The sequence below is a fragment of the Cupressus sempervirens genome, chromosome 5 (genome assembly GCF_028749045.1).
Source record: "Cupressus sempervirens isolate cs-2001-9-10 chromosome 5, ASM2874904v1, whole genome shotgun sequence".
NCBI classification, from domain to species: Eukaryota; Viridiplantae; Streptophyta; class Pinopsida; order Cupressales; family Cupressaceae; genus Cupressus; species Cupressus sempervirens.
Genome location: NC_143122.1, coordinates 1,019,647,927 through 1,019,670,859, shown reverse-complemented (window position 1 = coordinate 1,019,670,859; position 22,933 = coordinate 1,019,647,927).

Sequence of the window (22,933 nt, the reverse complement as noted above, 5' to 3'; positions counted from 1 at the left end):
TTTTGACACTTGAGTTTCAACACACTTAACCACTTTCTACATTGATGCCAAGAACACTATGTATGCTGAGCCACAATGTGTGTCGAGTCAGATTTCCAATAGGTGTCGAGCATTATATAGTTGCAGAGTAGTATATAAGTGCCAAAAGATATATAGGTGCTGAGTCACAGTTAATGCCAAGAAATCCAAGATCTTACATGTGCTGAGAAAGATAGAATGTAATAGGTGATGAGCAAGCCAGGATAGTATATGTGTTGAGTACCAATAGTCCAGTATGAGCGGAGTAATACATAATCAACATATGAGTTTGTGCCTTCAAAATCTCAAATGTAAACCATTTTTTGAGCCAACATAGAAGAGCTTTGAAGGAGAAAAAGGATAAGGATGAATCTTTTACATTTCCTATGCAATTAGCATGTAGCCAATAAGAAAAATGGAGAAGGCATGCAACCAATGAGAAAAATGCAAGGAATGAGGGGGAACTTAAGATTCAATATGGATCGTAATCCATACCTAACCCTAAGTCTTCAAAATCTTTAAAGGGAAGTCAAAAACCACATTGTAAATGTGGATGGGAATAGTGTATAGGGAGACTATAGCAAAATTCAGTATGAAGTGAGTAAGCCTTAGAGGAACAAAGCAACAATTATACATCTAGTTGATCAGAATAGTACAAGGGATAAGAACAGAGATCAGATCAAGAAAGGGTCACATAAGAGAGACTTGATCAAGTGCTTGAATCTAGTAATTGCATACTATCAAGTTCATTGTTCTAATACTTTCTTGCCACTGTATTAGAAGTTGGAAATCCTATATTGATAGGTTAGCTTAACAACTAGGTAGGAGAACCTTTGGAGAAGGTGATTGAAAATCTTATTCTATTAGGTGGGTTTAACAGTGTATTGTAAATCCTTTAATAGGGTGACACTTCATGTAAAGTGTTTGTAAATCCTCTAACTAGGTCACTATTGACATAGTGTAAAACCTTTAATAGGGTAGGCCTTTCACAGGGCAGACCATCAGAAGTGGTCAAACATTTATTGTTGTAGTGATTTTTGTGGGTATCATCCCCACCCCAGTTTTACCTTCTTATTCTTGGAGGGTTTTTGGGTTACCAAATCTGGTGTTATGTGTGTTATGTGCATGTTTTACTTTATGTTCATTTATATATTTACATGCATGCAATTTACTTTTAGTTATTAGATTTAAAGATTAGAAAAGGTTAAAAGTGTGTTTCTTCTAATTCACCCCTCCTCTCAGAAGTACTCTTCCCATTTTGAACATTCCAACAATTGGTATCAGAGTGAAGGTTCTCACAAGGAGAAGCCTAACAACTTAGAGAAAAGGTTTGAAGATGGAAGTCTTCAAACTTGGGAAGATCATAGACAATTAGGTGATTGATGTGCACCTTGTTGTACACAAATTGGAAGAAGCTAGAGAAGATTTGAGAAAATCCTTAAAAAGAAGGAAGGATATAGCCATAGCTGAAAATAACATACACTACAAGGGTATTGATACCACACAAGTATTTTCCAATGGAGATTTCAAGGAATTTGATGTAGCGATAGCAAAACTAATGGAGAAAAACATAGCACAAGCTGAAGAAATCAGAATACTCAAGCTTGAACAAGAATCAGAAGCTATAATGCTTTTTGAAGTGATTGAAAAAAATAAGAGAGCCATTGAAGACAAGGCCATGATAGAAAATGACAAGAGAAATCTTACCAATAGACTAGAGGAGAAGACAATTGAGTTTGAAAGGATCTCAAACATGCAGCTAGACACCTTAAGTCAAATGATGAATGCTCATCATGAGCTCAACATGAAGGACATTGAGACTTCCACTCTAAGAATGCAAAATAAAAAATTATAAAATGAATTGAAGAGAGAAAAGGAGACAGCAGAAAGCTTCAACAAACCCAATGAAGCTATCAAGTACTTTGAGCAACTACTAAAACCACCAAGGGCTAGTAATGACACTTCAAGACTTGGTTACACCAGCACTAAGCAAGGAGAATCATCCAAAATTGCAGAAGAAAGGAGTAACAAAGGTAAGAACACTAAAATTACTTGTCACTTATAGGGTAAAAAGGGACATACTTCTAATGTATGCAGGAGCAAGAATAGTCATCAGCATGATAAGCCTACCAATGCAAGCTTTTGTCACAAGTGCAAAAAGCGAGGACATCAAATGCATGAATGCAGAACCAAGACCACGAGGACACCAAGATTTGAAGGTCACTACTAAAACTACAAAAAAATGGACATAGAGCATTTGAGTGTAGATCAAAGCCTATGTGGACACCTAATCAGCCTACAAGAGGAAACGACCATGGTCATCACTACAACTGGGAGTACAATACCAGGTATAGCTATCACTATTGTTAGGAGTATGGAAACATTCCTAAAAATTGCATAAGGACACATTTTAGAGGGAATTACAATAGATGGTTGAGCCAAACCACATGTTTTAGTTGCTTGAAGACTAGTCATATCAGTAGGAATTTCCCAACAAAATTAAAAGCACCTAAGATAGAAGTCAACACAGGAAAAGAGAAGGTTGATGTTGAACATATAAGAGGGCAAATGAATAAAACTTGGAAAAATAAAGATGAGTGAAACACATTAAATGGAGAGATCACTTCACCCAAGAGGTCAAGTGATCACACTTCATCCAACTAAGGAAAAGAAGAATGTATGGGACTGATATACAAAGTTATATCATACATCAATCCCAAAAAATAAAGGAGTATTGCATAGAAGAAATTAGCATGAGAAAAGATGCCAAGTAAAATTTTGAACAAGCTATCGAGTTACACTTGGATGCTAAGTAAAAGCTCCAATAGATGTCGAGTTTATAGTTGGAGCCGAGTATAGTAGAAGTCTAGTGGAAGCTAAGTAAATGAAATACAATGGGAGCTGAGTCATGGTGAAATCCTTTAACTACCAAGTTTATAGTTGTATGCACAAAACATTTAATGTTAAGTCTTTGATAGGTATAAGGTCAATTTTTGTTCATTTTCATGCCATTCAAATGCAGAGCAAAAGATGAGAAAAGAGCAAAAGCAATCAAGTAGCAACCTAATAGCCATTTGCACAGATTTCAATAGCAGCTGAGCATAAATTCATCAATTCAAAGGTATTTATCAAGTGCCAAGCTACAAAAAAGTTTAAGTTTTAATACATTTAAACCCTAGTTCAGTAAAATGGCCTCTAGTTCAAGAAACCCTGAAGGAAAAGAGAGTCATTAGGTTCATTTAATCAGAAATGAGGTAAAGCAACTCGAATTTGGGCCAATCCCTAAAGTTACCTACAGAAATGACCCAGCCAACACATTATCCATTATCCCACCTAAAGTTTTCAGGGTGTAAGATGTAAGAAAATGCTATAACTAAAAGATAGGTGTAGTAGGTGACCTAGAAATATTCCAAGCTTATGAAAAATTGTGCAAGAACAAGATTCTGAAGGATGAGTTCTAGATTGTTAAGAAGGGTTTGAATAATGCCCTTGTTTACCCTACTAGTTTCAAAACTGAATGGATATAGATTGTCCTTAGCAGGATTCACAATGGATGTTTATGGCTAGAAATAGGACCATTAAAGATCACAAAAAGGATAGTGCATAGGGTTATGGGTTTCCCAACCCTAGATCAGCCTAAGACCCTATGCAATGATTCCAAGGAAATCATTGAAAGGAATACTAGAGCCAAATGGAATAAAAGGGTAATGACTATTGATATTGTCACTAATCCTCTTCTAGATTTTTCTATTAGATAAATTTCACACAAATTCTACCAATCAAGAAAACTAAACAATGTACCTTGTATAGTAGTTGATGCAGCCTACAATCTGGTGAAGAAAGATCACACATATGATCTGTTAGAACTTATGTTGTAGCAAATTAATGAAAATATAGGAGCAATAAGGAGATCAAAAGGTTCTCAATGCAAATTTGGTTCAGTTCTCATGTGTGTATTCTTTTATGTTATGGAAGAATTTCCTTCTATAGGAAAGGTGAATTAGAACCCGAACAAAACTACAATTACACAAATCAACAAGTTCATTGATCAAAAGGGTGACAATTTTGAGGCACAAATGACAAGTTACTTTGAAGATTTTAAGAAGTCCATGAAACAAAGAATGCGAATACTAGTTTCATTAGTAGAGCAACATGTCAATGACATATGTTTCTAACACCTACATCTAGGTTGCAATACCAAGAGTAAGATGGCTAAGGCCATTGGGATATGAGCTTGATGTAGATGAAGCCTCAATAGCAATCATAGCATTACTTGTAGAAGAGATAGACAAGAAGGCTCCTCACTTTGGAACATATGATGTTGTCAAGTCCAAAGTTGAAACTAAATTGAAGACAACCACTATTATCAAGAAGAAAGATAAAATGGTAAAGAAGATAAAGAAGCAATTTGGAACAAGCATTGACGGTGAAGCAGATGAAGAAGAAGAAGAAGTAGAAGGAGAAAGTGAAGAAGAAGAAGAGCAAGGGAAAGGTAAAATAGAGTTGACACAAGTCTTAGGAGAAGACAAGGAGGAAGCTTCCAAGGAAGAAGAAGCCAAGGAAGCACCTACACCTATCGAGAAAAAGAAAAGAAAGGCTAAGACTCAGCCTCTAGCTCAGCCCAAACCAAAGAAGGTCACCAATCCAACTCCAACAACAAGAGCCACTACAAGAGCATCCACTCGAAAGGCCAAAGAGGCAACAAAAGAGAAAAATAAAGCCATTGAACAACCAACTAAAGAGCCAAAGAAGAGAAGGAAGTATGTGGCACAACTAAATACAGATGATGAAGAAAGAATAGAGTTAGAGGACCATAGCCAATTCAGAGTGGTAAGTCATCATCCTAAGTATGCAAATGATAAACTTTGTGAAAAGATTAGGAGTGCAGATTTAAATGACTTAAATACTCTTGATTTTAATAAGCTTAGTAGAGAAGAGAAAAATAAAGTAGAGGAATCTGTGTATGCCATGATGGCAGAATTCAAAAACACACCTTTAGAACTTGACAATACCATGCCTAAGGAAATGTGTGAGATAGTTGAGAATAAGTGGCATTATTGTCTAAAAATGGAAAGGGAGATCAGAGAATCTACCTTGGCTCAAGTAAAGCCTGACATGACAAAGGGTCAAATAAAAAATACTAATAAGAAACATGGTGGAAAATTTGCACCTAAGTATAGAGCCTTCAGCATCTTGCAAAAAAAAAAAAGATGATGTAGGGTATAAATCCACACAATTGTGGGAAAAAATTATAAAATAACTATTGACAAGGTAGAGGAAACAACTAAGGTAGAAACCAGTGCCAAGGAAAAGATAAAGGAAAAGAAAATAGAGGAGAAGATAGAGGCAAAGGAAACACATAAGAAGGAAGAAGAAAAGAAAGAGGAGGAAAAGAAAGGTGAGGAAGAAAAAGGAGAGGAAAAGAATAAAGAGAAAGAAGAGGAGGAAATAGCTAAGGGAGAAGACAAGGCAATAGCTGAACAACAAGAGCAGAAAGAGGAATAGAGTGTGCAAGACACATAAATACCACCTCCTAGTCCACCTCATGTAACCATCACACCTACAAAGACAATAATCATTAAGGATGTTCTTGACAAGTCAGCTCAGAACATCAATCCCCTTGCTATAGAGGATCTCTCCAAGATCCTTCACCAATCTACTTTACAGGCATAGTTATGCACAAGCCCTATATTGGTGAGTGTTGATGAGCTATAGAAGGTAGTAGCAACACCACAAAAAGAAAAGGTGAAACCACAAGAACCACCTTTCACATACACAACTACTAGGACTAAAGTTTTGATGCTTCCACCACCTCCAGTAGTAGGTGATACCATACAAAAGCCAAGCATAGAAGAAGGGAAATCATATGAGAAGGATGATACATCAAAAGAATAGGAGCAAGCCACCATACAAACATTTTTAGAACTACCAAAGTCAAGCACTCCTACATAGACCCTTCACAAGTCGAGCACTGAAGTTACACCTGTGCAAATTTCAACTCCAGGCTCAAGCTCAACTAGAGTGGCCAAGGTACTTCACTATGGAGACCCTAAATTAGATGAAGATATTGTAATACCCTCCTATGATTCCAAGACCATCACAATGGCACAAATCAATGAAATGCAAAATGCATTAGACAAAAGGATGAGGCAAGAAATACTATAGAAAGAGTTCAAACACAAGCAAGCACTACATGAAATTAAGGACATCTTTATAGATTACTTCATCTTGTAGTCACCAGATGAAGCAAAGCCAATAATAGAGCAACTATTAGATATAGTTGATCAAGTTACCAATGAAGACTGGGATACTAATGTTAAACTCATGGAATGGTCAAAGAGAAAATTTCAAGGAAAATTGAATGAAAATATATCGAGTGGAATAACACTTGAATAAGTAGAGTTGGACAAGAAAATAGACAAGGTCAAAGTTGTACTTGAGAACATTTTCTCATTGTATAGAAAGTTGTGTGATTTTTCCAATTTCACACAAGAAACAAATTAGAAAATAATGAGCTTGGAAAGAAATTTGAAAATTTCTAGCATGCAATTGCCAAAGAATCTAGCTCAAAGTGAGAAGCATTTTACACAATCACTTCACACACAAAGGGAGTTAGCTATACTTACAACATAGGAAGCCAATATAAAGGCTAAATTGATGCAAATTCAATCCTCTATCACCCCACATTTGGAAGTCCTCCACAAGGAGCAAGTATATGTAGAAATAGTTCTAAAGAAATATCCTAATCTTTCTACAGTTGATGGACTTGTACACCTTGCTGCAGAGACTGCCATCCAACACAAGTCACTTGACATTGCTTTGGAGAATTGGGATGCAACTCTAAAAATAATAATGGAGGTAAATAGTAACATTTGGCCTAAGAATGGTATTACTCCTTAGAAACCTTTGACATTAGTGTCAAAAAGGTGGAGATCTTTGTTTTAGGGGAGATATAAGGGATATATAATAGTTTGATATAACTAAGGGGGAGAATACTATAATTTTTTCTTACATTCTTTCATGAGGTGAAATAATGTTTTGGGGGAGATATGAATGAAACAGCACATAGGTACAAAATACAGGAATAGGGCAAAAGACAAAGAGTATCAGGCACATTAGCATAGAATTTTGGTTGCAAGAATGTCAAGGCACAATCAACAAAGGGGGAGTTATAAGGTATTTTGACCAAATTTTGAACAAATTTTGAAATTTTGTGGATAAGGTACTCATAAGGACAGATGAATAAATGTCTAGTTAAGTGTTTTTGACACTCATGTCAAAGGGGGAGATTTTTGGTCTTAAAATAGTTTTGACATTTGAGTGTCAACACACTTAACCACTTTCTACATTGATGTTGAGCACACTATGTATGTCGATCTACAGTGTGTGCTAAGTCAAATTACCAATAGGTGCCGAGTAGTATATAAGTGTTGAGTGATATATAGGTGTTGAGTTACAGTTAATGTCAAGTAATCTAGAACTATACATGTGCCAAGTAATCCAAGATCTTACATGTGTCGAGCAAGATAGAATGTAATAGGTGTTGAGCAAGTCACGATAGTATATGTGTTGAGCACCAGTAGTCTAGTATGAGTTCAGTAACACATAATCAACATATGAGTTTGTGCCTTCACAAACTCAAATGTAAACCATTTGTGGAGCTGACATGGAAGGACTTGGAAGGAGTAAAAGGATAAGGATGAATCTCTTACATTTCATATGCAATCAACATGTAGCCAATAAGAAAAATGGAGAAGGCATGCAACCAATGAGAAAAATGCAAGGAATGAGCTGGAACTTAAGATTCAATATGGATTGTAGATCCATACCTAACCCTAAGTCTTCAAAATCTTTAAAAGGAAGTCAAAAACCCCATTTTAAATGTGGATGAGAATAGTGTATGGGGAGACTATAGCAAAATTCAGTATGATGTGAGTAAGACTTAGAGGAACAAAGTAGCGATTATACATCTAGTTGATCAGAATAGTACAAGGGGTAAGAATAGAGATCAGATCAAATAAGGGTCACATCAGAGAGAGCAGATCAAGTGCCTAAATCCAACAATTAGAGATTGCATACTATCAGGTTCATTGTTCTAATACTTTCTTGCCATTGTATTAGAAGTTCAAAATCCTATATTGATAGGTTAGCTTAATAGCTAGGTAGGAGAACCTTTGGAGAAGGTGATTGAAAATCCTATTGTATTAGGTGGGTTTAATAGCCTATTGTAAATCCTTTAATGGGGTGATACTTCATGTAAAGTGTTTATAAATCCTCTAACCAAGTCACTATTGACATAGTGTAAAGCATTTAATAGGGTAGGCCTTTCACAGGGTAGACCATTAGAAGTGGTCAAACATTTATTGCTATAGTTATTTTTGTGGGTATCATCCCCACCCCAGTTTTACCTTCTTATTCCTGGAGGGTTTCTGGGTTACCAAATTTGGTGTTATGTGTGTTATGTGCATGTGTTTACTTTATGTTCATTTATATGTTTACATGCATGCAATTTACTTTTAGTTATTTGATTTAAATGATTAGAAAAGGTTAAAAGTGTCTTACTTCTGATTCACCGCCCCTCTTAGAAGTACTCTTCCCATTTTGAACATTCCAACAGAAGTTGGGTCCAAATGGTTTGCACATGTATTTGTTAATAGGAAATGGGTAATCCTTAGGTTGTGTGAGTATTATCATTTTGGTATTGAGCATTTTGTTTTTCAATAGTTTTAAACAACAACAAGGTCTATGGGAGTACAGGTCAAAGTGGTCCTAGAGGATTGAACCTCTCTTCTCCATTTACTAGTAGTAACAAGTACATCCTCTAATTGAATAGCTAGCCTTTGAGCTTTAGCTAAATCAATAACTACATCTTTAATAAGATGGCAACTCACATTTGGAGGAACAACATTAAGAAATAATATCTTTTGATTTTCTCCATTAGGTCTAGATGCAATAGGGATTCTTTCGATTAATCTACTGAACTTTTCCACAAATTGTCTCATGGGTTCATGTATTTCCTTTTTTAATTGGCTAAGATGAAGTAACAGTGAACACTCATTGTCGGGGGCTTTGAATCTAGTTTCAAACACTATTTTCATATCATTCCAACTAGTTATGGAATGTTGGAGAAAATGGTTGAACCAATTAGCAGCAACATCAATTAGCATTTGAACAAATAACCTAGCAACAATTTCTTGGGTAGGAACACTTATTATTCCACAAGTTGTATAGAAAGAATTTAAGTGATCATTTGTAGAAATCTTACCATCCCCCCTAAATTTGGGCAATTTTTTTTTTCATCTTTAGGCAATATTGCAAGGTTGACACCAAGATTCAATGGACCTATATTCTGCCCCCATGGTTAGTTAATAGTCATGTTTAGTAATATAACTTGTAAAGGTTGGATATTCAAATGGGAAGGGACTAGAACATTCAATGGAAGTAAATATTACACCAATGGTAAGAAAGGGGAATGCTTGGGTGGAGAATTGGGTCTACTACAATATTTAGTTCTTTTATTCTTTGGGTTGTTAAAATTAGAAAGGAAATTCAAGTTTTTTAAAGGTTCAAAGTTTTTGTCTAAAATTCCCTTTTCCCTTTTTCCTCTTGTATACCTTCTAGCAGCTAGGATTACTTCTCATCTCTTTGCCTAAGGTCTCATAGGTGCTTGGGTGAGTTTATTAACCATTACTTCTTCTTGAATTTCTGGCACACCTATCAAAAGCTTAGTGCACTCTTCTTCTCTTTCAAGAACATCCAACACTTGTTGAAATTCCTGGTTATTTTGATGCAGTGTCCAGGCAACTGAAGTTAAATAAGAAATTATATCTTCTTGTGTATCTTCAAATCTAATATTGGGCTACAACATAGGGAATACATTATCATGTGGAAGAACCATTGTAATTCATCACTATTTCAATAGGTTTGGTCCTCTTTCTATAGGGACTCTTTCCCTAGTAGAGTTTCCAAAAATCTATTGGTGAATAGATTCTCTTTTTTGATTAAACAATAATTTACTCTATGCCCAAGACTTGGAAAATTCAAAAATATTCACAATAGTTGGAAAAAATTCATATTATTTTTTTCCCACTACATTTATAGGTACAACTCCCTTTTCAAAATTTATCAGCAAACTTAAGGAAACTAACAATAACTAAATGCACACTTTTACCAAAAAGTGCATAAGGGACTCTCACGTACTCTTAGGTACTGAGGTAACAATCAACATGTTTGTTTATAGAAGTAAATGAAAAGCCCATATTAGTTGCATCAACAATAATCTAATTGGAAACTAATACCACCACAATTCAAAATAATTCTACAAAGAAATAAATGAACATAAACTATGCAGAAACAATGTTAGATATCACATATACCCTGATTATCAACGTTCACAAAGTAACAATGATAAAATTGCTTCAAACACCAAGTTCTAAAGCACAGTAGAAGATGATATATATATATATATATATATATATATATATATATATATATATATATATATATATATATATATATATATATATATATATATATATTCAAAAACTTTCTTTAGCACATAGTCTTTTGAAAGAGTATTTATATATATATCTGATCTATCTATTGCTATTTTAGTCTAATTAACTTCAAAAAGTATTATCTTTATGAAAGTATATTCTAACCTTCTAATTTCTAACCCTTGACTAGTTAAATGCTCCAACATTTATAGTTTTTACATATCCAAAAAGGCCTCCATTGGAGCCCAACCTTTTGGTTAAAATAGTTACAAATAGTAAATATAGTTTTTGAAAATAGTTCCAAAAATAAATAGAAAGTAACTGATTTGATTAAACTTCATCAACAACTTTCTCTTCATCAGCCATGGTTTACTTCACCAGCTTCCATCTCCTGAAGGTATTCATGAATTCCTACATTGTATAGGCATACATGCTCTTCAAGCTCAACAACTTGGATCTATAGGCATCTTTTTGCCATTTGAAACCTTTAATCTTTTGACTTTTCCACAACATGAGATTCCTATTTAAGTATAACATAGATTCAATGTTTGCTAGCATTGTAAAATCACTGGCAGTAGGTGTGTCATTGTCTTTGATCTTCACTATTACATCATTGAAACCTTTTGTCAACACCTTAGAGTCCATATTACCATCCTTGAATTGTGGAATCCCTATTGGATTTACAATATTCATATCCTTTGGGAGTTCTTTATGCATCCCAACAATCTCAGTTTCAATTGATTGCATTTCCTCAATGGCTTCTTTGTAGATAGACTCCTTTTAGCCCATATTACTTTTCAGGATGAATATCATGCATGAATCCATAGTTTTTGTAGGATTTTCACCAAAAAATTTAATATTCCATATTTTTCAACTTCATTAATTTGAAATATGATGGCTTGACATCAATTTTGATTGGCTTCCCATCCTGGTGTGAGGGTTTGAATCTCACCCAATAGTGTTTCTCCCTTAGTGCATGTAGTAGTGAAATCTAAGATAAATTTTTTGCCTTCTTTGATATGGAGGCTACCTAGTCTTGCAATGCATCTAAGAGTAGTTTTCCCCTCTGCATTTGTTTAACTAGCTGTAGGCTATCTACAAAATTGGGGTCGAAGGACTATGGGGCACCAAGATTCATTAATGAATCTATATGGGCAGCCATGGTAATCACCAAAACCTTGAGTTCTTTCTTTTCTTTGCTATCCTTTTTTGATTGGGTCAGCATATGATCTATGAAAAACTTGAAAAAGTGGTTACGTGTGTCTTTATTAATGGTTCCTAATTCCATAGTGGTGACCTTAAGAACTTTAATATCAATTTCCCTAGTTTTTTTTTCTTATTTTATGTGGCCACTTCTACTATTATTTTCCTGGTTACTAGATCTTTGATCAGGTGAGCATCATTTTCAAATTTATTGATCTTAGAACTATGGGATGCATATTTGGTGACAATGTCCTTTACTAGTGTAGAAACAGGTTGCAAATTCTTCTTTTTGCTGACTAAATTGGACAAACAAGATGGAATAATGATAGTAGTGGAGATTCCTTCGACTTCTTTGGTAGGATTCATGAACTTGGGCTAGTCGGTCTTAGGAGCTTTAATTAATTTTACATCACCATCAAGATTATCTGAAAAACTAAGGCCATCATCTAGACCTTGTCCTTGAGCCATCATCTTCTCTTTTTGAATCCCTTCCTACATAAGTGCCTTAGATTTGGTTTTGGATCTAGTTCTATGGGCCATATTTTGTGTAGGAGATGAAATTATTTTCTACCTATTAGGAGTTAATGAACTACTTGCAATAGGAGACAAAACCAGAATGGCAAAAGTTAGTGGTTCAGAAAAAGAAACCATTCTTGGAGATTTTCTAGATTTTTGTTCACTGACTATCCTCATGCTTCTTTTCCTTACCCAGTTATCTCTATGAGTGAGGATGGATCTAGTTCTCAAATTTGTATCATATTCCTCTTCTTGGTTCCAATCCACTTCCAATTGTTTTGACTTACTTTATTCTTCCCATCCTAGTTTGACAATGTTTGAACCATCTTCAACTACTCCTAATTGAAACATGAGCTTGAGAGAACTAATTTGTTGAAGCATTAATTTTGAATGGTCTCTTCTTAACACTTCCTCTTCACTCTTGCAATCCTGCCACAAATCCTCTAAATGTCTAACTATAGATGATTGGGCTTTTAAACCAAGAACTTGGGTTGCAAATCTCTCCTTCCCTAATAGGATCCAAAATTAAAACCAACCAATATGCTTCCAATGACTGAGACATTAATCATGCTGCTATAGGTTAAAGGGACAAGTTTAGTAGGGAAAAATGATTCCTAGTTTTCTTGAGACAAGTTATCCTTAATTATTGAAAACAATTGTCTGCAAAGCTTGGCTAAGACAAAACAATCAAGTGCATAGAAAGGCAGTTTGATCGGTTCTTCTTCAAACCCGCCTACCCTCAAATAGGTGAATTTAGGAAACTAGATAAAATAGCTCCCATAGTTTTGAATCAACTTTTGGGCATCTAAGGATAACCTTGGCATTGGTACCTTCTTTAAGCTCAAATGCATACTCTCTGTTAGCATGTCATGTACTTTCCTAAAATCTTCTAACACCTCATCCCATTGGAGTAGATGGTTATATCTTCACTCTAGGTTTCATGTGGGAGAGAGGTAATATTACTAACACAAGCAATGCAATAAGTCAGATAAGAATCCATGTAGAAATTCTCCCTAGATTCTTTAGCATTCTTGAGTTGGCTCCTTAATGAAATAGCAATTACTTTATCCCAATCTTAGAACTACTATCCTTTAAGATTAATCTCCACATAGCAATACATCCATTCTTTAGAAAGGAAAAGATCAACTAAACCTTTACCAGATGTAATAGAACCATGAGGTCATGAATATGGAGTTTCATATGGTCTTTAGTGACTATTTTGGGCAGCCCCAAACCACCTCTATAATTAGTTTTTGTCTACTTCCTAGCTAGGATATTACAATATTTACTTGGGCTTTCTTGATACTCAACTAGGGATTGGGTAGGGGTAAATATAGCAAAGGTATAGTTAGGTAAACACAAAACTAAGGAAATGGTTTCCCTAGAAATAGATAACACGAGTTCTCGATCCTTGTTAAAAATGTTTTTAGTTCTTACATCATACTAATTGATACAGAGCTGAAGTAATTTAGGACTCAATAGGGCAGGGGAAAAGTCACAGCTTCAATTAGACTACTAGTTAAAATTTCTAGACAACCATTCACCTCATCAGCTTGTTCAAGAAAATTAGCTTGCAACTTTTCTACTTTCACAACCTCCAAATTAGTATCATATATGGAAGATCTTTTAAATTCTAAACTTGAAACATTCCCAAAGAAATGAAAAATTGACTTCATTTCAAATGAGGAAAATAAAGCACAACATTGATTCTTTCTTTGAAATGCACACAAAGGTTAGAACAAAGGGAGTGATTTTCTATACTCTCACCTATAGCTCATTGAGAAAAAATAAACCTTTTTCCTTCTCTTTGTACCACTTCTCCTTCAATTCATTCTTTCACATGAAAAATAAAAGAGAAAACTTGTGCTCTTTTAAAGGAAAAGGAGAACATATAGGTGAAAGTATTACCTCATAATGAGGCATTCATGGCAATTAGTTGCAGCTAAATTCACATGTTGGAAAACCCATGAGAAGACCTCTCTATTTAATAACTTCCCCTTTTAGTTGTCCTTGCAATGATCACCTTCATCTAACAAACAATTTTTTTTTTCAGGAGAAAGATTTCCCTTTCCAAGTCATAATGATATCTACTATCATGTTTGAAATTAAGGCATGGCTCCAAGTCATTACCCCCTGACATATTAATTAATGCCTTGAAAATTGTGAACCTTTAGGCAATCATGAGAACTTTTTCACCCAAAAAAATCTATAGTGGTAGAACCACTTTGAACTACTTTGAACTAAGATTTAAACAGGTTTGAAGTTCTTCAGAAAAACACCTTTATAATACTTAGTAGGTCCCACCTCTAGGAAAATAGTTATTGCAAAATCCTTTGGTTGAACTTCTTTGAACTATTTTGAACTAAGGTTCAAAGGGGTTCAAAAAGGTTCAAAAGATAAAAGATGTGACAAACAATGTAAGGTGACTTCATATGATGATTGATTGTATCTGGGAAACCATGAAATCAAGGAAGGTGGTTTCAATAGCTAACTTGAGCATGCTAAAGAAAACATAGAAAAATCAAATAATGGCAACTCAAAATAAGGCTAACACCTATGTACCTCCCTAAATATGCCATTCTATTTTATTTTTAAAAAAAACACCATAGATCTTAGGGTTTGTGATTCAATCCATCAAATACAATGTATCTAATCACCATTATGTTTATCTCTTCTTTTGTAGAAATTTTTCCTTGAATTCATCTCATAGGTCGATTACCTAATCCTCTCCATGAACTAAATCATCAAACTCATTAATCCTTATCTTTAACATATTTTTCATTTCCCAAGAAATAAACTTAGTCAGATGGAAATTATGATTCATCACAAAAAAAAAAATTATTGCTTTGCCAACACTAATTTTTGACACTTGGTCACTATAACAATTCTTACTCGACATCAATACTGTCACCCAGTTGATACTAATGCTTGACCAAGACTAAATTTTCTCAACACTTGTTGTAGCTTAGTTGATACTGATGCTCAACCAACAGTGAATTTAACTCTATTACTTGGTCAATCTTATACATTTGATCTATCTTGTCTCACACTTCTAATAATTGAACATTACTATCATCTCCTCTTCCAACATGATTTAAACAATCACTTTAAGATGTCAAAGTATAACTAATCAAATGTTCGTTTGTTGTTTCCCCTTCATAACTCAACCTTTTCTCTAGATTATTTTGGTATGAACAAATTCTCAAATCCTCTACATTAATAAAATAGATATGAAATTTAGATCAGATAAAAAACTATCTCACCAATAGATTTGACATCAATGACAACACAACCATTGTTTCAATTGTAGTTTCCAATAGAATCATCTTACCTACCAAGTACAAATCATTTATTAGGCCCTAAAGTTGAATTTTTTAAAAAGGGAAATTGAGGGATTATTCTTTCACCACAAATATAGAGATCAATTTGAGAAGAGCAATTTTGAGCCACCATTTGATTTAGAGAAGAAATTTTCTCGCTGTTGAGTGAATTGGAAGGAGTACTATTTGTCAATTTTATCTTTCAATCTCAATTGACCAAGAAAACTAACATCTACCTTTTACACAAAGTCAATTAAAGATTCTAAAATATTGGTAGAGAATACATTTGTGAAGCACCCAAATTCAAGCTATGTCCTATAGTAGTTTAGGGGAAAGACCCCATGGGAACTCACTCGATAATTCTTCCAAAGCTATTGTTAATTCATAATATTAGGTCATTTTACCACAACACAATTCAGGAATTAGGTTCATTCAAGATGAATGAAGCATTTGGTATATTGTGTGAGCATGGAGTGTTAATTGCCTAGAATAGGAATTTGGAAGTTAAGGATTTGACTCATGCACTACACATGCTACAAAATTTCCAAATTAAGTGGATTAGATAAGTATTGAGTAGGGTTCATGATATAGCTTTTTGTCTTGAGAAACAAGTGATGATCACAAAGATAATGATCCATTGAGTCATAGGTTAGCCTATGTTGGATAGACCAAGAAATACCAAAACCCTAGCTCAAGGTGAGCTCGAAAAGAAAAACCTAGTAGACTGGGATGAAAAAGGTATGAAATTCAACAATGTTATAGACATAGAAATCAAGTTTAACATAAATGTCATTGCCCACTAGATCTATTGCTTAAGCAAACCCAACAGTGTACCCTATGAGGCAGTCAACCTAGCATACAAGATTGTGAAGAAAAATCTATCATATGACCTAGCCAAGTTATAGTTGATTCAATTAAGAAAGAACATGGAGAGCATCCTAGCATCAAAGAAGAATGTATGTAATTTTGGCTCTTTACTAGTATGTTTATTTTTCTATGTGTAAAATTCCTTTCCTTATAAGGGTAATGTGGTTTGGAACAAGGATAAACCAATTATCTATCAAATAAATCAATTCATCAATGTTGTTGGAGAAAATTTTAATGGAATGAAGGATACATATTTTGAGAACTTAAAGGATAAGATGTAGAACAAATTTAGGATCCCTCAATAGCTAGTTGTTCAATATGAACAAGATATTTTCTTCCTAGTTGACTATGATAAAACTCATATTTAAGTAGTTAGACCTAGGATTGTATGTGTAAAAAAATTGGGATATAAAGTGAACATTGATGATACTAAGGACATAATTGAGGCTCTACTAAATGAGCCATCTAATCCTAAGGCCACTTTGGCACCTATGATGAGGCCAAAACTAGAATATTTCTAGAAGTAGAGATTCCTCAAATATTGAAGAGAGAAAAGAAAAGAATGGAAAATATTTAGAAGAAATTTAAGAAGGATGACCCTCTCATTCTTACATAAGGAAGAGGAGAGAATGAAGAGAGAAAGTCAAGTGAGGAGAAAGAAGAAGGGAAAGGTAATGATTAAGGTAACACCAAAGAAGACTACACCCAAAACGGAAGCTACTCCTATGACCACTAGTACCAAGCCTACTAGACTAAGGATAAAACTAAAGCTTTATGATGATGATGAGAAAGAAGAAGCACAACACATTAGACTAAAGAAGCCCCCACCATTCTTTGAGAAATAATTGAAGACATTATGAAAAGGAAGTGGCATGGCTGTATTCAAATACTTAATGTATGAATCTAGGAGCAAGGAGGAAAAGCAACAAATACAAGATGCTTTGGTTGAGAAGATGGCCAAATAGAAATATGATGTGGTACAAATGAATTAAAAGGACAAGCTCTAGATGTCTTACTTAAGCTAGTGTAACATAGATGGAAAAATGATGTAAATACTAAAAGACACATTAAAGAACACATATTGAAAAGTGGTATGCCACACTTTAATAAATAAGAAGTCAAAAAGGATATGACCAAGCATGAAAACAAGAAAAATCCTAGATTTAAATCTTTCCAAATTTTGACAAATACAATAGAATAAGTTATATAATCCACAACAAATATGTGGAAAAATATTTTTGAGATAAATAATAAAGGAGATGGGGATGTAGCACCAAGTCTACAAATAATAGAAGAATTTGATTTTGAGATTTAGGTAGCTGAGGCAATAACTTCACTACCAATGTCTCCAAACCAAGCCATTGTTTCATCAAGTGCAAAGAAGACACAAAATATAGAGAAGGAAAAGGATAGTTTTATATCCACCCAAAAAGGAACTGAGCAACATACTTAAATTACCTCTAGGAAAACATTAATCAAGGAAGAAACTAATAAGGATGTAAACACAGTTGACAAAGAAGCTACAGAAAACAAAGAAGAAGCAAGAGTCAATTGAGTAAGGAGAAGAAGGCTGAAGGCAAAGGAAAGGGAATCATAATTTCACCATGATCCAAGGACAAGGAAAAAGGAAAGGAAACAACAAAAAATGATCTTGAGAAAGAGATTGTGATTCCAAAATGGCATTGATCAAATGTATCTTCTAAAAAAATAGAAATTCTTAGTGAACTCAAGAGAAAAAGGGATCAATAGAAAAAACTTAAGGCACAAAGAGACAGAGGAAAGGTTCTTGAAGAAATCAAGGACATATTCTTGGATGTAATGCAAGTAGAGGTAAGAAATAAAGCCCCTATATAGTGAAGTTAATTGATATTTCCATAAGTTCAATAAAGACATTGATGGTCAAAAAAAATGTCTGCATAGGTGTATGTGTGGGATCATGGTCAACAGAACTAGGCCTTAAGTGGTAGTGAAAAACCAAAAAATTAGGTTTGTGTTAAATTGACACATAAATTTAAAGTAGTTATGGGCTTTATATCAAAAGGTTGTAAGAAAAGAATCTATAGGGAATTGAATGTAGTTTCTAAACTACTAGGCCTTATCTAGAGAAAAAAATCATTTGTTTGGTCAACATTTTTTATTTTAATGCGGCACTAAAAATTTTCAAGATGAAAATTTAAAATTAGGTGTATATTTTACCACCTTAATCAAAATCAAATGATAATATTTTTTAATATAATTGTAGATATAAAAAGTAGACTCATGTTTGGATGTGATACATTTTTTTTGGTATTTTTATTCCAAATAAATAATTAAATAGAAATTTTCTACTATAAATTTCTTAGAATAAAAAAAATCTCATGTCTTACCACCTTAACTAATTGAAAACTTTATGAAATTAATTTTTTCTTCATTTTTTCTTATACTAGGCAAAGTATAGAATATGATGCAACCTTTTGATTTAAAAAATGTTATACAGTTTAAAAGTTATAGCTATTTATCAATCAATATGTCAATCAATAGTTTACAATCATGTTCATTAGAAATTAACAAATCAATACTTATCGAACTCGTAATTTGACAACAGTTATATTGATGGAATCTTGAGAGTGTTCTCAAAAAATGCTCTTCATTTCATTGAATTTGGATGAAAAAATATTGTCAGATGGCCACTCAAAGTCTAAATGTTAGGTAAACATGTCTCAAACACATTTTTTGAGTTGACCAAAGAGGTTTGGTAAATACCAAGCCTAATCAAGTACTTGATCTAAAATTGGGTACCTGTTCCTAGATTGAGTACTTAATTTCAAATTGGGTACCCAAAATGTCACAACAAATTTGAGATGGTGGGAACAAATTGTACATTTTGAACCAAAAGGTTACAAACATATTTAAATATTTTTTCACATATAAGATATAATGATATTTGAATATTATTTTTATTTTTATTTTTTGTTATATATTATATAAACAAGTTTTCTTGTTATAATATTATATACGATGTTAAATATGATTAGATAGTATATTAGGATCATAGTAATATACTATTATATAGTAGTATATATTATCTATAATATTATATAAGTGATTAACATATTTCCCTAGCAGTTCTAGGACCCCTAGAGATAATTGTTGTGATGCAATGGGTCAAAGGAGGTCATAGGTTAGCCTATGACCCCATTCGACCCATATGATATGTCCCTAGGGGTCCTAGCACCCCTATGAACACATGTAGTGATGGAATGGGTTAAAGGGAATCATAGGTTAGCCTACAACCCCATTCAATGCATATGATTGACTACCATATGTCACTAGGGTCCTAGGACCCATAGGGACACATATCATGATGAAATGGGTTGAAGGGGGTTCTAGGATAACCTATGACCCCATTTGACCCATATGATTGATTACCATATGTCCCTAGGGGTCCTAGGACCCCTAGGGACACATGACATGATGAAATGGGTTGAAAGGGGTAGTAGGTTAGACTACCACCCCATTTGACCCATATGATCGATTGCCATGTCCCTAGGGGTCCTAGGACCCCTAGGGACATATGTCATGATGTAAAGGGTCAAAAGGGGTTTCAAGTTACCCTATGACTCCACTTGACCCATATGATCAATCACTAGATGTCCCTAGAGACATATGTCATGATAAAATGGGTCAAAGGGGATTGTAGATTGGCCTATGACCCTATTTGATGCAAATGATTGATTAGCATATGTCCTTAGAGGTCCTAGGACCCATAGGGAGACATGTCATGATGCAATGGGTCAAAAAGGGTAGTAGGTTAGCCTATGACTCCATTCATCCCATATGATCGATTACCAAATGACCCCTAGGACTCCTAGTGACACATGTCATGATGCAATGAGTTGAAGGGTATTTTAGGTTAGCCTATGACCCCATTCAACCCATATGATTGATTACCATTTGTCCCTAGGAGTCTTAAGACCCCTAGGGACACATGTCACTATGTAATTGGCTCAATTGGGTTCATAGGATAATTTGACCCATATGATTGATTACCATGTGCCCCTAGGGGTCCTAGGACCTATATGAACATATTTTATCTATTTCCATGCAATGGGTTGAATGGGGTCATAGGTTAGCCTATAACCCCATTCAACCCATGTAATCAATTATCATATGTCCATAGGAGTCTTAGGACCCCTAGGGATACATGTCACGATGCAATGGAATCGAATAGAGTTGTAGGTTAGCCTACAATTCCATTTGACCCATATTATCGATTACCATATGTCCCTACAGTCCTAGGACCCCTAGGGACACATGTCATGATGCAATGGGTCGAATGGGGTTGTAGGTTACCCCACAACCCCATTTGAACCATATGACTAATTACCATATGTTGCTCAGGGTTCTAGGACCCCTAGGGATACATATCATGATGGAATGGGTTGAATAAGGTCATAGGATAGAATATGACCCAATTTAACCCATATGATTGGTTACCATATGTTCCTAGGTGTCCTATGACACCTAGGGATACGTGTCATGATGTAATGAGTCAAATGGGTTGTAGGTTAGCTTACAACCACATTCAACCAATATGATCAATTACCATATGTCCCTGGGGGTCCTAGGACCCCTAGGGACACATGTCATGATGCAATGGGTTGAATGGTGTCATAGGTTAGTCTACCCTATTTGACCCATATGATTAATTACCATATGTCCTAGTGGAACTCGATATTTTAAATATTTTCCACCTATCATTGCTTTGATTATAGTTTATCTTGTTGACTTATTTTCATGTTGTAAATTATTTATCATTTTAAGGATATTATTCATAGCCTAGGTTGATTATATGGGTGTGATCAAATAAAAGAATTACTTATTGCATTTCATTTTATTTGTAGGAAATCATGATTTTCCATCTAAATCAAAGGTGTCTATCTCAAAATGCATTCCCAAGGCTTACTCATCACATGCAAGTCCCTATTTATGGATCATTGTCCTTATTTTCTTGAAACTCTATGAGATATATGATTTTTTCATATATTGCAATAGCTACAATGTTGAAGCTTCAAATATTGGTTTATACTATGGAAATTGTAGTAGGGTCATCTTTAAAGTGGGGTGAGATATCACTATAAAATACAAAGATCAAGTTTAGTGCTATGCGGAGAAGACATATTGTCAATATGGTGATGTGTGATAAAGAAAGGTGTATTGTTATAACCTTTAATGATCATCAGTAAGCACGCAGATTAGGTTTTGGTTATGGTGATCAGAAATGAAGTGGGTTTTATCACTATATAATATGGTGATAAGTAATTTCAATAATAAAAGAAAGGAAGTTTGTGTTGCATTTATTAGCAATAAGATCAGTTGATCACCATGTGTTATAGTGATAAATTATTGTGATTTTCAAAAGGGATCACTATTGCCTATAGCGATGGATTGAAGTTAAATTTCGATCACATTTGGAGAATAATGGACATAGAAATGAGCAATGGGAATCAATGTATCACTATGTATTATAGCAATAAGATGAAAACTTGCAATGAAGACTAAAACTTGTGATCTCTATACTCTATAGAGAAAACAACTATCAGAGTTTGCAGAAAGGGGATTTCCTATATAGAAATGAGTAATAGGGTTATCGCTATTGCTATAGTAATAAGTGTGAAAAATAAAGAGAGACAATCAATCAAGAGATGTGGATGGGAATTTTCAACGTGATGAAGGAAAAGGCCATTGGATCAAAAAGGAATAATTATCTATTGATGACAAGGACCAATGAGAATATTGAATGGATGATCAAGATGGAGATCAAGGTTCATGAGGTGATCATTGATGTAGACTTGCTCAAGGATGAGAAATATTAGAAGAACATTAAGTAGTGCCATGATTTTATTGAGTAATCAACATCATTTTCATCTCAATCAATCTATTCTCTTTGAGGTTTACCTTAAACACTTCAAGTGATTGATAGAATAATGATAAAGACTCCGTTTGTCAAGGCACTAGTCTTTGATTATTATTTTGAAGCTTCATATTGATTGTAGAAAGGACATACATCCAAGTGACAAAGGTCATTAAATCCATTATACATTTATATATCAAACCAACAAATATTTATCAATTTTCTAAATTCCTAAACACCTCACTCTCACAAACTATCCGCTCTAAAAATCCTCTAGGGTGTGACGTATAGGCTTACCATCCTTGGTTCAAGAGAGCCAAAATTATAGAGGTTTTCATTCATTTAGAGTGGAAATTTTCAATTCAAAAATTTCTATTAGGTGTTCCCATAATTGGATTATCATTCCATAGGAAACCTAATCTAGTAATTTGGGCACCAGGGGACACATGTTGTGATGCAGTGGGTTAAATGGGGTCATAAGTTAGCCTACGACCCCATGCAACCCATATAATCAATTACCATATGTCACTAGGGGTTGTAGGATCCCTAGGGACACATTTTGTGATGTAATGGGTCAAATGGGGTTGTAGGGTAGTCTATGACCCCATTTGACCCATATA